The sequence below is a fragment of the Desmodus rotundus genome, chromosome 8 (genome assembly GCF_022682495.2).
Source record: "Desmodus rotundus isolate HL8 chromosome 8, HLdesRot8A.1, whole genome shotgun sequence".
In the NCBI taxonomy this organism is placed as follows: domain Eukaryota; kingdom Metazoa; phylum Chordata; class Mammalia; order Chiroptera; family Phyllostomidae; genus Desmodus; species Desmodus rotundus.
Genome location: NC_071394.1, coordinates 85696319 through 85711825, shown reverse-complemented (window position 1 = coordinate 85711825; position 15507 = coordinate 85696319).

Below are 15507 nucleotides of genomic sequence, written 5' to 3'. Positions count from 1 at the left end.
TGATCTTCTTTTTCTTAGGTAACTCCCTTTAACATTTCATATAATAAGGGCTTGGTGATGATGAACTTCTTTAACTTGACCTTATCTGAGAAGCACTTTATCTTCCCTTCCATTCTAAGTGATAGCTTTGTTGGATACAGTAATCTTGGATGTAGGTCCTTGCGTTTAATCTTGGGTAATGAAATTATGATGTGCCTTGGTGTGTTCCTCCTTGGGTCCAGCTTCTTTGGGACTCTCTCAGCTTCCTGGACTTCCCGGAAGTCTATTTCCTTTGCCAGATGAGGGAAGTTCTCCTTCATTATTTGTTCAAATAAGTTTTCAATGTTTTGTTCTTCCTCTTCTCCTTCTGGCACCCCTATAATTCGGATGTTGGAACGTTTCAAGATGTCCTGGAGGTTCCTAAGCCTCTCCTCATTTTTCCAAGTTCTTGTTTCTTCATTCTTTTCTAGTTGGATGTTTCTTTCTTCCTTCTGGTCCACACCGTTGATTTGAGTCCCAGTTTCCTTCGCATCACTATTGGTTCCCTGTACATTTTCCTTTGTTTCTCTTAGCATAGGCTTCATTTTTTCATCTGGTTTTCGAATAGAGTCAACCAATTCTGTGAGCATCTTGATAACCAGTGTTTTGAACTGTGCATCTGATAGGTTGGCTATCTCTTCCTCGTTTAGTTGTATTTTTTCTGGAGCTTTGAAGTGTTCTGTTATTTGGGCCTTTTTTTTTTTTTTTTTTTTTTTTTGTCTTGGCACGACTGTTACTTTAAGGGGCGGAGCCTTAGGTGTTCACCTGGGCGAGGTAACGCTGGTTCCTGCGCTGTGATGCTGTACGTGGGGGAGGGGCCGAGAGGGAGCAATGGCGCCCGCTTCAGTCTCTTCTGGATTTCAATCTTTCACTCCCATACCCACAATCAAACTGGGCCCCTCTGGTGCTGCCTCCCGAATGGGTGGGCCTGTGCATGCTCTAGGCCCCCGTGGGTCTCTCCAACGACCTCTCCTGTGAGGCTGGGAGTCTCCCCTGCTGCTGCCCCAACCCCCATGGGCGTTTTCAATCAGAGGTTTGAGGCTTTATTTCCCTGCGCTGGAGCCCTGGGTTGCACGGTCTGCTTCGCTCCCCGTTGGTCCGGTTTATCTATGCATGAATGTGGGGCTGCGGGGTGCTACCCGCTGCTCTGCCTGCCCCGTTCTATGCCACTCTGAGTCCGGCCCTCTCGGTTTATCTGTTCGGAAATGTGGGGCCGCAGGGTCTGCTAGTGGTCAGACTGCCTGCCCCGTTCTTCCCACACTCCGCCAGTCTCGATCCCGCCATAGCCACGTGAGTCCTCTCCACCCCGGTGCCCGTCTCCGCCCCTCCTACTAGTCTGGATGAATGTTTATTTTTTATTTCCTTGGTGTCGGACTTCCTTGCCGTTCGATTCTCTGTCAGTTCTGGTTGTGAGAGGAGGCGCAGTGTGTCTACCTACGCTGCCATCTTGGTTCTCCTGGCTTGTGTCCTTTTCTAAGTGAAAGAATCCCATGATGCTTTGGTATTTTGATCCAAAATCGATGTTTCTTTTTTCTCTTTAAGGGCTTTTTGTCACTGAATGTCAACTGAATTGACAAGGACTGACCCCCAAAAGAAACCCCATACTCACTAGCAGTTACTCCCCATATCCCCTTCCCCTCAACTCCTGGGGCCCACTTACCTTTTTTTCTATGCATATGCCCAATCTGGACATTTCATATCAATGCAATCACATAACTATGTAGCCTTCGTGACTGGCTTCTTTCACTCACTATGTTTTTAAGGGTCTTCCATGCTTTGGTTTGTATCAGTACTTTGTTCCTTTTTATAATGAATAATATTCCATTGTATGGACATACCACACTTTATTTATCCATTTATCAGTTGATGGATATTTGGATTGTGTCCACTTTTTGGCTTTTATGAATAATCCTGTACATGTGTGTACAAGTTTTTGAGTGATTATATGTCATTTCTCTTTGACATATATTTAAAAGCAAAATTGCTAGACCATATGGAAAATGTTTAACATTTTGAGGAACTGCCACTGTTATTATCCAAAGCAGTTATACCATGTTGCATTCCCACCAGCAATGTATGAGGGTTCCAGTGTCACCAACACTTAACTTTTGATTACAGCTATCCTAGTGTGAAGTGACACTTCATTGTGGTTTTGATTTGCATTTCCCTGATGGCTAATGATATTCAGCATCTTTTTATGTGCTTTTTGGCCATTTATATATCTTTGAAACCCTTTTTAAAAATTGAGTTGTCTTTTCAAAATACTGATCAGTTCTTGAGATCTAGCTCCCTGCCTGCAGATGGCAGTGCTAAGCCCTGTGACCCCAACTGAGTACTTAGATGCCCAATATAATTTCATACCATGAGAACAATGCAGAAATCCCTAGCAAGCTCAGGAAGGCACCTGACTCAACTATCCTCTAAAACACAAAGGACTTTGCAGGTATCTACTTATTCTACAGCTGCCTTAATTATTCTTTACCTGAGTCCAGGTGTTGGTTTTGCTATTGATTTCTCACAATCTTTGTTACTAGAATATAACCACTTAGGCATTTTATATGGTTTGTGAAAATAAGGTAAAGGGATATTTGTCTAAAAGTAACAGTAATAAACAAAAACTTCCTTTAAGTTAGGCAGCTGAATAATTTGTCACGATGTATATACTAGGAAAAAATGTATCAAGAATATATTCATGCTTAAATGGCTCTTGGGAGTAAATTTTACAGCCAAGTCCTAAATCAGTTTGATGTTTATATTAATACATCCTGAATAGTAAAATATTCAGACGATCTTAATGAGATTAAAAACATTAAGCTAGTGTTTCGTTCCTAATATTTTCCTAAAAATAAGCTAATTATAAGCAAATGTCACTTGAGAAGAGTTCATGGCATGCCGATACCATCCCAACACTCACTCTGCTCATCTTTGGAAAAGGGAAACTACTGGCAGTAGATTATTTCTAATCACTGTCTCATAATTCAAACCTTCAGACTCTGGAACTGGTTAATTTTTCCCTATAACTCAGTGGTCCCAAACCTTTTTGGCACTAGAGACCGATTTTCTGGAAGGGGATGGAGGAGTGGAGCTCAGGCGCTGGGGTTGGGGACCCCTGCTATAACTGATCTTCAGGTAATATTCTTGCAGATTTACCAACCATTTGCTCTTTATTACTCAATCTAAGTTTTCATATTAATTCTGCCAGTCGATAATATTTACATTAAAGAAATCTTGATCCATGACAACAAAAAGCATAACCACTTGTTTCCAATGGCAAGTCAGAAGTCACTTTCATCTCCATGACCAAGAACCAGAAATTCCACATTTAAGAACGTTTAATCCAGGACTTCTGGTTTCTGGTCTGGCATGTAAGAAGCTTGGAAGTAGCCACTCTACCCTAGCAAGAAGTAAAAAACAACAAACTGAAAAAATCAACAACTATCCTTAGATCCAAGAGAAATGTCACAGGACAAACAAACCAGGGCTCCCCAAATTGGGGAGACTGACAGGTGAATACAGAGTCACAACTTAAAGGAACAGAAACTTCTGTAGAAGAACCAGTGCCAGGTAGGGAAACCCAAACTGTAATTAAGGAATTGCTGGAGGCTCAGTGTGGACAACTGAAAGTTAAAAACTCCAGGGGAACAGTCATGGCTGGGAGGTGGTACACTTCTGTGATTTTTACCTCCTGGATTTCTGCCAGCTTCTCACAGTGAATAGTGGAGAAAAATTCCCTCATTCTTCCAGCAGGAGGAGAGGGAAAGGAACCATTTTCAAAAATGCCAGAGCATCCTGTTCTTAACAAGTTCTGCCCTCAGGAGAAACTAACCAGGCCCTAATTTACAGGGGGGTTATCAGAGCCTATGGAAATACTCAACTCCAGCCCACTCTAGCCCTCCTGTCCCACCTAGGGAAGAGAAAAAAATATTGAAAAACACATGTGAAATTCACAGTCCAGAGACTAAGACCTAATCGAACTATAGAATGCTTCTTCTATCTCCACCCCTTACCCTGACATTACTAAAGCCCTATTTATAGTTCTTTTTACCCAGTAGTACATCATGACCAGCAATCAAAAAATTACAATACATACTAAAAGGCAAAAAAGTTGGATGAGAGAGCAAGGATCAGAACCAGACTCAGATATGGCAGGGATAATGGAATTACCAGACCAGGGATTTAAAACAATTATAATGATGTTGAGGGCTCTAAAGGATGAACAATATACAAGAGCAAATGGGCAATGTTAGCAAAGATGGAAATTGTAAACAGTAAAAAAATAAATGCTAGAGATAAACACTATTACAAATGAAGATGCCTTTGGTGGGCTTATTAATAGATTGGGCACGGCTAAGGAAAGAATCTCTGAGATTTAGGATATCTCAAGAGAATCTCCAAAACTAAAAAGCAAAGAGGAAAAATAGACCAAGGAAAAAAAAACAAACAAACAAAACTAAATTATCCAAGAACTGTGGGATAACTACAAAGAGTGTAACATATATCATAAAAATACCAGAAAGGGAAGATGCACAGAATACTTGAAACAATAATGACTAAGAATTTCAAGTAAAATTCAGGCAAGTAAAGTCATGCACCAAGCCATGCATCAAAAAATAAATAAGACCAAGTAGGATAAATGCCAAAAAGAACCTACACCTACGCATTATCATTTTCAAACTATGGAAAATCAAAGGAAAAAATCCTGAAAGAAACTAGAAGGAAACAAAAAACACCTTACCCATCGAGCAAAGAATTATATCTGGCTTCTCAGCAACCATGCCACCAAAAAGAGAGATGGAGCGAAACCTTTTTAAACATGTGTGTGTCGGGAGGCCTCCACCAACCTACAATTCTGTAATCTGAAAATTTGTCTTTCAAAAGTGAAAGAGAAATAAAGACTCGCAAACAAAAATGGAGGTAATTTGTTACCAGTAGACCTGTCCTTGCAAGAAATGTTAAAATAAGTTATTTAGAAAGAAGGAAAATGACACATCAGAAACTTGGATCTACTTTTTCTTATTCCTAAATGATCTAATACATAAATTTGTTCAAAGGAGTAACAGCAATACTGTATTTAACTATGTATGCTTATGTATACGTGAAGTGAACAATGACAATGATATGAGGAACTGGACAAATTAGGATTATTTTGTTATTATTGAAGCACAGGTACCTCAAAGATATTGTAGGTTTGGTTCCAAACAACTACAATAAGCAAGTATTTCAATAAATCAAACTGTAATCTTTTAGCTGCTGTAGTGTCTTCCTTTAATTTGTAAAAATCACATCTGTGAAGCACAATAAAACAAGGTATGCCTATACTACCACTACCCATGAAGGGTTCAGTGTTATTTTAAGTGGACTTGGATTAGTTGTAAACAACTTCAAGCTCTAGGGCAACCAATAGAAAAGTTTTTAAAAGTGTAACTGATATATTAATAAAGGAGAGAAAAGAGAATCATATATAGTGCTCAATTAAAACCACAAAGGGCAGAAAAAAATAGCTAAAATAGAAACAGAACAAGTGCAGCAATTAGAAAAAATACAAGTATGGTAGACATTAATCCTATGTCAATAATCACTTTAAACATCAATGGTCTAAATGCACCAAATATAAGTCGTCAGGTGGATCAAAACCAAGACCCAGCTACATATTGTCTATAAAAGGCCCACTTTCAATGTAAATATAAAGAAAAATATAGATTAAAAGTAAATAGATATCAAGAGAATGAGAAGACAGCCGTAGACTGGAAGTAAATATTTGCAAAATACACACATCTGAGAAAAGACTATTATCCAAATATACAAAAACTCCCAAAGCTCAGTAAGAAAATGCTCTTAAAATATGTACCAAAGCCCTAAACCCTACCAAAGATATACAGATGGCAAATAAGCATATGAAAAGACACTGCACACCATATGTCATCAGAAAAACATAAATTAAAATGAGATACCACTACACACCTGGTAGAATGGCCCAAATCTAGAACACTCGACACCACATGCTGGTCAGGACGTGGAGCAACAATAACTCTCATGCATTGCTGGTGGTAATGCAAAAATGGCATGGCTACTGTGGAGAGTTTGGTTTCTTACCAAACTAAACACTTCTTGCCATTACAATACAGCAATCATGCTCCTTGGTACCCAAAGGAGTTGAAAATTTATGTCTACACAAAAACCTGCACATGGATGTTTATAGGAGCTTTATTCATAATTGCCAAACCTGGAAACAGCCAAGCTGTCCCTCAGTAGGTAAATGGATAAAAAGTGGTACATGAGCTATCAAGCCATGAAAAGACATGGAGGAGGCTTAAATGCCTATTATTAAGTGAAAGAAGCTAATGTGAAAAGGCTACATCTTATATGATTCCAACTATGTAACATTCTGTAACAGGCAAAACCATGGAGGCAGTGAAAAGATCAGTGGTTGCCAGGAGGGAGGAATGAATAGGTGGTGCACAGGGGACTTTTTAGGGCAGTGAAAATAACTATGCTGTAACAACGGCTATGTATTTCACATTTTCCCAAACCCGTAGAATGTACAACACCAAGAGTGAACCCTAATGTAAACTATGGATCTGAGGTGATTATGATTTGTCAATATAGTGCATCAATTTTAACAATATACCATTCAGGTAGGGATGTTAGTAATGGGAGATGCTCTGCATGCGTGGGGGCATGTGTGGGAAGTATATGGGAAATCTCTGTACCTTTCTCATTTTTTTTTTGTGAACCTAAAAGTACTCTAAAAAAGGTCTTTTAAAAAAGTAAATGGATGGCGAAAGATAAACCATGCTAACACTAATAAAAAGAAAGCAGTAGTAGATATACTTAATTTCAGAAAGTCTTCAAAACAAGGAAAGTTAGTGGTAAAGATGAGGCATTTCAGGATAAAGGGGTTAGTTCCCCAAGACCTACCAATTTTTAATGTGTATGCACCTAACAACAGAATGTCAAACTACACGAGGTGAGGCAAAAACAAACAAAATATCGCAAACAGAAATATAAGGCGTGGCAAATAATAATAATACAAGAATAAACTCTTGTATTTTGTGTTCTCATGTAAACCTAATTTTGCCCCATCTGTATATGAACCCACTATAAAGACTTCGACACCCCTTTATCAGAATGGACTGATCAAGAAGGCAGAAATCAAAACGGACATAGTTGAAATCAACACCCTCACCAATCAATTGGACGTAACTGACATCTATATAGGCTACTTCATCCAACTGAATACACATTCTTCTCAAGCTTAGGTAGAACATTCACCAAGAGAGACCACATTCTGGAACATAAACACATCTTCACAAATTTAAAAGAAATCATAGTGCCTACTCTCAGACTACAATGGAATCATAGAATATATCAAAAACAGAAAGCTGGAAAATCCCCCAAACACAGACTAAACACAATTCTAAATAACAGAGAAGAATCTTAGAGAAATTTTTAAATGTTTTTTTTTTTTAAATTTTTTTTTATTGTTATGCAATTACAGTTGTATGCCTTTTCTCCCCATCCCTCTACCCCACCCCAGGTGAACCCACCTCCCTCCCCCCTCTCCACCCTCCCCCTTGGTTTTGTCCATATGTCCTTTATAGTAGTTCCTGTAATACCCTCTTCCCACTATCCCCGCCCCCACCCCCCACCCCCGCCCTGGCTATTGTTAGATTGTTCTTAACTTCAATGTCTCTGGTTATATTTTGTTTGCTTTTTTCTTCTATTGCTTATGTTCCAGTTAAAGGTGAGATCATATGGTACTTGTCCCTCACTTCCTGGCTTATTTCACTTAGCATAATGCTCTCCAGTTTCATCCATGCTGTTGCAAAGGGTATAAGCTCCTTCTTTCTCTCTGCTGCGTAGAATTCCATTGTGTAAATATACCATAGTTTTTGGATCCACTCATTTGCTGATGGGCACTTCGGTTGCTTCCAGTACTTGGCTATTGTAAATTGTGCTGCTATGAACATTGGGGTGCACAGATTCTTTTGGATTGGTGTTTCAGTGTTCTTAGGGTATAATCCCAGCAGCGGAATTACTGGGTCAAAGGGCAGTTCCATTTTTAGTTTTCTGAGGAAATTCCATATTGTTTTCCACAGTGGCCTCACCAGTCTGCATTCCCACCAACAGTGCACAAGGGTTCCCTTTTCTCCGCATCCTCTCCAACATTTGTTTGTGGATTTGTTTATGTTGGCCATTCTGACTGGTGTGAGATGATACCTCATTGTGGTTTTAATTTGCATCTCTCTGATGGCTAGTGATGCTGAACATCTTTTCATATGTCTCTGGGCCCTCTGTATGTCTTCCTTGGAGAAGTGTCTGTTCAAGTCCTTTGCCCATTTTTTAATTGGGTTGTTTGTCTTCCTGGAGTGGAGTCGAGTGAGTTCTTTATATATTTTGGAGATCAGGCCCTTGTCTGAGGTATCGTTGGCAAATATGTTTTCCCATACTGTTGGTACTCTTTGTAATTTGGTGCTGTTTTCTTTAGCCATGCAGAAGCTTTTTATTTTGATGAGGTCCCATTTGTTTATTCTTTCCTTTATGTCCCTTGCTTTAGGGGATGTGTCTGTGAGGATGTTGCTGCATGGAATGTCTGAGATTTTCCTGCCAATGTTTTCCTCAAGGACTTTTATGGTGTTACGGCTTATATTTAAGTCTTTTATCCATCTTGAGTTTATTTTCGTGTATGGCGTAAGTTGGTGATCGAGTTTCATTTTTTTGCACGTAGCTGTCCAGATCTCCCAACACCATCTGTTGAAGAGGCTGTTTTTGCTCCATTTTATGCTCCTGCCTCCTTTGTCAAATATTAATTGATCGTATAGACTTGAGTTTATTTCTGGGCTCTCTATTCTGTTCCATTGGTCTATGTGCCTGTTTTTATGCCAGTACCAGGCTGTTTTGATTACAGTGGCCTTGTAATACAGTTTGATATCAGGTATTGTGATCCCTCCTGCTTTGTTTTTCTTTCTCAAAATTGCTGCAGTTATTCGAGGTCGTTTATGGTTCCATATGAATTTCTGCAATGTTTGTTCTATATCTGTGAAATATGTCATGGGTACTCTAATAGGGATTGCATTGAATCTATAAATTGCTTTGGGTAGTATGGCCATTTTGATAATGTTGATTCTTCCAATCCATGAACATGGTACATGCTTCCATTTGTTTGTATCTTCCTTAATTTCTTTCTTCAGTGTTGTGTAGTTTTCTGAGTACAGGTCTTTTACCTCCTTGGTTAGGTTTATTCCTAGGTACTTTATTTTTCTTGTTGCTATATCGAATGGGATTTTTTTCCTGATTTCTGTTTCTGCAGTTTCGTTGCTGGTGTACAGGAATGCCTTTGATTTCTGGGTATTGACTCTGTATCCAGCTGTTTTGCCAAATTCATTTATTAGGTCGAGTAGTTTTTGAGTGGAGTCTATAGGGTTTTCCATGTACACTATCATGTCGTCTGCAAACAGTGACAGTTTCATTTCCTCCTTTCCAATTTGGATGCCTTTTATTGCTTTTTCTTGTCTGATTGCTGTGGCTAGGACTTCCAATACTATGTTGAATAGGAGTGGTGAGAGAGGGCATCCTTGTCTAGTTCCTGATCTTAGTGGGAAAGCTCTAAGTTTTTGTCCATTGAGTGTGATGTTGGCTGTAGGTCTCTCATATATGGCCTTAATTATGTTGAGGACTGCTCCCTTTATTCCCACTTTGCTGAGTGTTTTTATCAGAAATGGGTGCTGTATCTTATCAAATGCTTTTTCCGCATCTATTGATATGATCATGTGATTTTTGTCTTTGCTGTTGTTGATGTGATGTATTATGTTTATTGATTTGCGAATATTGTACCATCCTTGCATCCCTGGGATGAATCCCACTTGGTCATGGTGGATGATCTTTTTAATATATTGCTGGATGCGGTTTGCTAATATTTTGTTGAGAATTTTAGCGTCTATGTTCATCAGCGATATTGGCCTGAAGTTTTCTTTCTTCGTTGTGTCTTTATCTGGTTTTGGGATTAGGATGATGTTGGCTTCATAAAAAGAGTTTGGGAGTCTTCCATCAGTTTGGATTTTTTCGAATAGTCTGTGAAGGATAGGGGTTAGTTCTTCCTTAAATGCTTTGTAGAAATCTCCTGTGAAACCATCTGGTCCAGGGCTTTTGTGTGATGGGAGTTTCTTGATGACTGCTTCAATTTCCTTTGCTGATATTGGTCTGTTCAGGTTTTCTGCTTCTTCTTCAGTCAGTTTTGGAAGATTATATTTTTCTAGAAATGTGTCCATTTCATCTAGGTTTTCAAATTTCTTAGCATACAGGTCTTCATAGTAATTTCTTACGATCCTTTGTATTTCTGTGGTATCAGTTGTAATCTCTCCACTTTCATTTCTAATTCTGTTTATTTGGATCCTCTCTCTTTTCTTTTTGATGAGCCTACTTAAAGGCTTGTCAATTTTGTTTATCTTTTCAAAGAACCAGCTCCTGGTTTCATTGATCCTTACAATTGTGCTTTTAATCTCTATGTCATTTAGTTCTGCTCTGATCTTGGTTATTTCCTTCCTTCTGCTTGCTCTGGGCTGTTTTTGTTGTTGTTCCTCCAGTTCTTGTAGGCGTAGGGTTAGGTTGTTTGTTTGAACTGTTTCTAACTTCTTAAGGTAGGCCTGTATTGCTATGAACTTCCCTCTCAGGACTGCCTTTGCTGTGTCCCATAGGTTTTGGGTTGTTGTGAGTTCGTTTTCATTTGTTTCCAGGAAGTTTTTGATTTCTTCCCTAATCTCGTTCTTGACCCATTCATTGTTTAATAGCATGCTATTCAGTCTCCATGCTTTTGAGTGTTTTGGGTTTTTACCCTTGGCGTTGGTTTCTAGTTTCAGACCCTTGTGGTCAGAGAAGATGCTTGATATGATTTCAATTTTCTTGAATTTGTTGAGGCTTGCTTTGTGTCCTATCATGTGGTCTATCTTTGAAAAAGTTCCATGGACACTTGAAAAGAACGTGTATTTTGCTTCTTTGGGATGAAAAGCTCTGTATATATCAGTTAAGTCCATTTCCTCTAAGGTATTGTTAAGTGACACAATATCTTTGTTGATCTTTTGTTTGGAAGACCTGTCCATTTTTGATAGTGGGGTGTTAAAATCCCCTACTATAATTGTGTTGCTGTCAATATCTTTCTTGAAATCCTCCAAGATTTTCTTTATGTATTTGGGTGCTCCTATGTTGGGTGCATATATATTTACAATGTTTATGTCTTCTTGGTGGATTCTTCCTTTGAGTATTATGAAGTGACCTTCTGGGTCTCTCTTTATGGCCCTTCTTTGGAAGTCTATTTTGTCTGATATGAGTATTGCTACCCCTGCTTTTTTTTCCTGTCCGTTTGCTTGGAAAATTTGTTTCCAGCCCTTCACTTTCAGTCTGTGTAAGTCTTTTGTCCTGAGATGGGTTTCTTGTAGGCAGCATATGTGTGGGTCATGTTTTCTTATCCATTCAGCTGTTCTATGTCTTTTGATTGGAGCATTTAATCCATTTACATTTAAGGTTATTATCGATAGGTAGTTATTCATTGCCATTATTTCCTACCTGTGTTCCTCTGTCTTTCTCTTTTCCTTCCTTTCCTTAAAGCAGTCCCTTTAGCATCTCTTGCAGAGCTGGTTTGGTGGAGCTGTATTCTTTTAGACTTCTTTTGTCTGGGAAGCTCTTTATTTGGTCTTCTATCTTGATTGAGAGCCTTGCTGGGTAAAGTAGTCTTGGTTGGAGGCCTCTGGTTCTCATTACTTGGAATATTTTTTGCCATTCTCTTCTGGCTTGGAGCGTTTCCATTGAGAAGTCAGTTGCTAACCTTATTGGGGCTCCCTTGTATGTTACTTCCTTTTTCTCCCTTGCTGCCTTTAAGATCCTCTCTTTGTCTTGGAAATTTGCCATTTTAATTATGATGTGTCTTGCAGTGGGTCTCTTTGGGTTCCTCTTGCTTGGGACTCTCTGTGTTTCCTGGATTTGGGTGACTTTTTCTCTCCTCAGATTAGGGAAATTTTCCATCATTACTTTCTCAAACAGGTTTTCTATCCCTTGCTCTTCTTCTTCTCCTTCTGGTATTCCTATTATACGGATATTGTTACGTTTCATGTTGTCCTGCATTTCCCTTATTGCCTCTTCATTCTTTCTGAGCCTCTTTTCCTTTTCTTGCTCCTTCTGGGTGTTTTTTTCTACTTTATCCTCCAGCTCGCTGATCCGATCCTCTGCTTCATCAAGTCTGCTTTTAATTCCTTCTACTGTGTTCTTCAATTCAGAAATTGTATTCTTCATTTCCGCTTGGCTCTTGTTGATATTTTCTATTTCCTTTTTCATGTTGATATAGTTTGCAGTGAGTTCATTGTAGTTTCCTTGTAGTTTCTGGTAGTTCTCTTTGAGCTCAGAGAGCTCAGTGAGTTTCCTGATGACCATTGCTTTGAACTCAGTATCTGATAGTTGACTTGCCTCTTTTTCGGTTAGTATTCTTTCTGAGACTTCCTCCTTTCCTTTCATTTGGGAATTGTTTCTTTGTCTTCCCATTGTTTGTGAGGTTCTTCTTGTTGGCCTCTGCGTCTTAAATTGCTTTGTTCTGACTCCCTGGATTTATGATATGAACTTCTATGGTAGAATGCCAATGGGATTCGGTGGTGCTGTCTCCTTACTCTCCTGTGCTCACTGGTCTTGAGCTGACGTTTATGTGTTTAACACGGTCTATCTCTAGTCTTTTCAGCACTCCAGGTTTTGTTGTCTCACCGTCAGATCTTTCAGTGTCCTCTATCTTTGGTCTCTGATCTTCGTATATGCTGGAATACTGTTGGCTGTTCGCTCTGCTCCTCAGATCAGCTAGGTATTTCCCTGGCGTTGAGGGGAAGTGGACTCCGCTCCCACCTATGTTGCCGCCATCTTCTTTAAATGTTTTGTAATGAAAAAAAACCCATCACATCTTCTGGGATGCAGTGAAAGAAGTGCTTGGAAGGGTATTTTTAGCATTGGATTCATAGACAGGTTTCTACCACTATGTGAAAGTAGTGTTCCTATGAACCCTCTCACAGCTGGAATGCCATCAAGTGAATAGTTTATTCCAGTTTATGTTCTGTCACTTTGCTTTTACAAAAGACCTACATTAGGAAGGTAATGATGGCTTTACTCGTAAAAGATAAAAGCCTCTTCAGATTTCTTTCACTTCACAAAAACAGGTACTAATGTAGGTCTTCCTTTAACATTTAAGTGGCAGAACATAAACTTTTGGAAAGCAGGTGATACCTATAGTAGAATCTAAAATCAATCATCTAACTCTCATCTCAAGAAACTGGATAATAAGGAGCAAATGAAATCCAACAAAAACAGAGAGAAAAAATAAACTGAAAGCAGAAATCAATGAAATTGAAAACAGAAAATCAATAAAAATCAACTAAACCAAAAGCTGGTTTTTAAAAGACAAATAAAACTGATGAGCCTCCAGACTAACAAAGAGGACACATGTCGGAAGTGAAAGCTGGGACATCACTCGATAACATGGACTTTCAAAGAATGTTTCATCCCGATAAATGATCTGAAACTACTACTACATGAGATGGTTCTGTACATATGCCAAGGAAAACTGCAAGTCTCTGTGAGTGAAACACTGATACTCTGGAAAATTAAGATAACATATTTCACTTTAGTTTTATTTTTCAATCAAGAATATATAAGGCAAAGGGGGAAAATCCATGGAAACAGAAATATGCAACAAAATATCAAGATACATCATAGAAAAGCAACTTGAGTGAAGTTAAAGAAAATGGGGAATACTGTTATGGACTTTCAAAAAAAGCTTATTGGACAGAGGGATAGAAAATAGATAATGGTTCTATCCTCAGCTGTGATGCTGCTAGTCAGCCTTTAAGGGAACCACAATTCCTCTTCAGTTTCTCTATTAACATACTTAACAATTATTTGACAGAACACTTTTTCATCTAGGAATATAATCAACTGTTCTATATAATAGGGGAGGTCACAGAGACCTCTTATTGACTGATCAACACTAAGTTTAACATTCATGTGAACAGTAAGCATTGAATCTTGATAGCGTCAAGTATTTCATGAAAAAGTACTGCATATGTCAACAAATTAGGATCGTGATAGTGATTTTATGTTTGCATTGTTTGAAAAGCATTATAGGTGTTGTTACCTCTTCATTTCTTTTCCTCAAATTTACTCACTTCTATTTGGAAAAAAAGAACTTCTCAACTCGTTTTTTAATTACATTTTATTCATTATGCTATTACAGTTGTCCCAATTTTCCCCATTTGCCCTCTTCCACACAGTACCCCCCACTCCCTCAGATAATCCCCACACAATAGTTCATGTCCATGGATCATGCATATAGGTTCTTTGGCTACTCCTTTCCTATACTGTACTGTACGTTATCCGTCACTACCTGTATGTACTTAATCCCCTCACTTCTTCACCCACTGCCCACACTGCCCTCCCATCTGGCAACTATCAAAACGCTCTCCATATCCATGATTCTGTTCTCATTTGCTTAGTTTGATTTTTTTAAAGATTTTTAAAAATTTTTTTAGAGAGAGGGAAAGTGAGGGAGAGAAACATCAATGTGTGGTTGCCTGTCATGTGCCCTCTACTGGGGACCTGGCCTGAAACCCAGGCATGTGCCCTGACTGGGAATTGAACCAGCAACCCTTTGGTTCACAGGCTGGAACTCAATCCACTGAGCCACACCAGCCAGGGCTAGTTTGTTTTTAAGATTCAACTGTTGATTATGTATTTTTTATTTTATTGTTCATAGTTTTGATCTTCTTTTTCTTAAATAAGTCCTGTTAATATTTCATATAATGGTTTGGTGATGATGAACTCTAGTTTTTTCTTGTCTGGGAAGCTCTTTATCTGCCCTTTGATTCTAAATGGTATCTTTGCTGGGTAGAGCAATGTTGGCTATAGATCTCTGCTTTTCATGACTTTGAAAATGTCTTGCCAACCCCTTCTTACCTGAAAAGTTTCTTTTGAGAAATCAGCTGACAGTCTTATGGAAAGTCCCCTGTAGGTAACTTCTTTTCTCTTGCTTCTTTTAGGATTTTCTATCTTCAACCTTTGGCATTTTAATTATGATGTGTCTTGGAATGGGTCTCTTTGCATCCATCTTGTTTGGGACTCTCAGTGCTTCCTGGACTTGTATGTCTATTTTCTTCACCAAATTAGGGAGGTTTTCCTTCATTACTTTTTCAAATAGATGTCCGATTTGTAGCCCTATTCCCCTTCTGGCACCCCTATGATGCAAGTGTTGGACAGCTTGAAGTTGTCCCAGAGGCTCCTTACTATCCTCAGTTTTTGTGGGGGTTTTTTTTTTTGTATTTTCTTGGGGGGTGGGGTGGGGGAGGATTCTTTTCTCTTCTTGTTATTCTGATTTTTCTTTTTTGTTTGCTTGTGTTCCAAATCATTGATTTGATTCTTAGCTTCTACTCTATAGTTGTTTCCCTGTAAATTGTTCTTGATTTCAATTAG